Source organism: Neodiprion fabricii, unplaced genomic scaffold (genome assembly GCF_021155785.1).
Source record: "Neodiprion fabricii isolate iyNeoFabr1 unplaced genomic scaffold, iyNeoFabr1.1 ptg000089l, whole genome shotgun sequence".
Taxonomy (NCBI): Eukaryota; Metazoa; Arthropoda; class Insecta; order Hymenoptera; family Diprionidae; genus Neodiprion; species Neodiprion fabricii.
In genome coordinates, this window is record NW_025791631.1 from 17,501 (window position 1) to 20,000 (window position 2,500).

At 61.4% G+C, this 2,500-nt stretch overlaps 1 pseudogene; it reads left to right on the plus strand.

The window, feature by feature from the left end:
• Positions 1–2,402: 2,402 nt before the first annotated feature.
• LOC124187615 overlaps positions 2,403–2,500 on the plus strand; it is a pseudogene marked incomplete at its 3' end in the record, with an annotated part of 1,802 nt that continues 1,704 nt past the window's right edge.

Consider the following 2,500-nt stretch of genomic DNA (forward strand, 5'->3'; position numbering starts at 1 on the left):
TGCGCGGCGTCCCGGAGTCTATACGGGCCGACGGGACTTGTGAAAATTTCGGTTCGAGACGAGCGAAAGGCGATGCGCGGCGTCCCGGAGTCGATACGGGCCGACGGGGACTTGTGAAAATTTCGTTCCGAGTCGACCGAGAGGCGATGCGCGGCGTCCCGGAGTCGATACGGGCCGACGGGACTTGTGAAAATTTCGGTTCGAGACGAGCGAAAGGCGATGCGCGGCGTCCCGGAGTCTATACGGGCCGACGGGACTCGATGAAGTTTCGTTCCGAGTCGACCGAGAGGCCGATGCGCGGCGTCCCGGAGTCGATACGGGCCGACGGGACTTGTGAAAATTTCGGTCCGAGTCGACCGAGAGGCGATGCGCGGCGTCCCGGAGTCTATACGGGCCGACGGGACTCGATGAAGTTTCGTTCCGAGTCGACCGAGAGGCGATGCGCGGCGTCCCGGAGTCGATACGGGCCGACGGGACTTGTGAAAATTTCGGTTCGAGACGAGCGAAGGGCGATGCGCGGCGTCCGGAGTCTATACGGGCCGACGGGACTTGTGAAAATTTCGGTTCGAGACGAGCGAAAGGCGATGCGCGGCGTCCCGGAGTCGATACGGGCCGACGGGACTTGTGAAAATTTCGTTCCGAGTCGACCGAGAGGCGATGCGCGGCGTCCCGGAGTCGATACGGGCCGACGGGACTTGTGAAAATTTCGGTTCGAGACGAGCGAAAGGCGATGCGCGGCGTCCCGGAGTCTATACGGGCCGACGGGACTCGATGAAGTTTCGTTCCGAGTCGACCGAGAGGCGATGCGCGGCGTCCCGGAGTCGATACGGGCCGACGGGACTTGTGAAAATTTCGGTCCGAGTCGACCGAGAGGCGATGCGCGGCGTCCCGGAGTCGATACGGGCCGACGGGACTTGTAAAAATTTCGGTCCGAGTCGACCGAAAGGCGATGCGCGGCGTCCCGGAGTCGATACGGGCCGACGGGACTTGTAAAAATTACGGTCCGAGTCGACCGAAAGCGATGCGCGGCGTCCCGGAGTCGATACGGGCCGACGGGACTTGTAAAAATTACGGTCCGAGTCGACCGAAAGGCGATGCGCGGCGTCCCGGAGTCGATACGGGCCGACGGGACTTGTAAAAATTACGGTCCGAGTCGACCGAAAGGCGATGCGCGGCGTCCCGGAGTCGATACGGGCCGACGGGACTTGTGAAAATTTCGGTCCGAGTCGACCGAGAGGCGATGCGCGGCGTCCCGGAGTCGATACGGGCCGACGGGACTTGTAAGAATTTCGGTCCGAGTCGACCGAAAGGCGATGCGCGGCGTCCCGGAGTCGATACGGGCCGACGGGACTTGTGAGAATTTCGGTCCGAGTCGACCGAAAGGCGATGCGCGGCGTCCCGGAGTCGATACGGGCCGACGGGACTTGTAAAAATTTCGGTCCGAGTCGACCGAAAGGCGATGCGCGGCGTCCCGGAGTCGATACGGGCCGACGGGACTTGTAAAAAATTACGGTCCGAGTCGACCGAAAGGCGATGCGCGGCGTCCCGGAGTCGATACGGGCCGACGGGACTTGTAAAAATTACGGTCCGAGTCGACCGAAAGGCGATGCGCGGCGTCCCGGAGTCGATACGGGCCGACGGGACTTGTAAAAATTTCGGTCCGAGTCGACCGAAAGGCGATGCGCGGCGTCCCGGAGTCGATCCGGGCCGGGGAGCCTGTCGGAACATCGTCAAATGAGCCTCGGTTAATTTCGACAAAGTTCCCGGAGTTCAAAATTTTTTCGATAGCCCGCGGAGGTTTCGCCCCGTAAGCCGACCGTGCTACCACCGTACCGGCGCCGACGTCCTAGCGGCCAGGCTCCTACTAGTAAGAGGAGCGAGTCGGTCGGGCCGGTCTCCCGTCGTCCGCCTGCTACGCCGTACCGGTACGTGCTCGAGCACGATACGTACGTCGGCGTAGACCAGGAGCGGGCGTTCGCGGACCGTTCCGTGCCTCGTACCAAAGAAACTACGCGACTCGCGTTGTTTCATCTATCGTCACTGCAATACCGCGGGTCGGTGTCTCAGACCGAATGGCCCTTGACGCGGTACCAAGAAGTTCGGCTCTCCGTGAAACACGGAAGGCTGAACGCTCCAACGCACGCGTCAACTCGCTTCTTTCCGAGCGTACACTCAAAGACCAGAGACGTTATAACAACGTATCCCAGACGCTTTCAATCTAGCCGACGGGTACGGGAGATCGTTCGAACGCTTATAAGCCGAGTGTCGAGGTGGCGGCACACGGAACCGGGGCTGCCTGCGTGCAGTCCCGAAACACACAGTAGACGCGCGGCCCGACCGGGCTACGAGACCCGGTCGGCGATGGGTGGCGCACGTCCGAGCCGAGATTTTTGTATCGAAGCTCCCTGGTTGATCCTGCCAGTAGTCATATGCTTGTCTCAAAGATTAAGCCATGCATGTCTCAGTGCAAGCCAAATTAAGGTGAAACCGCGAATGGCTC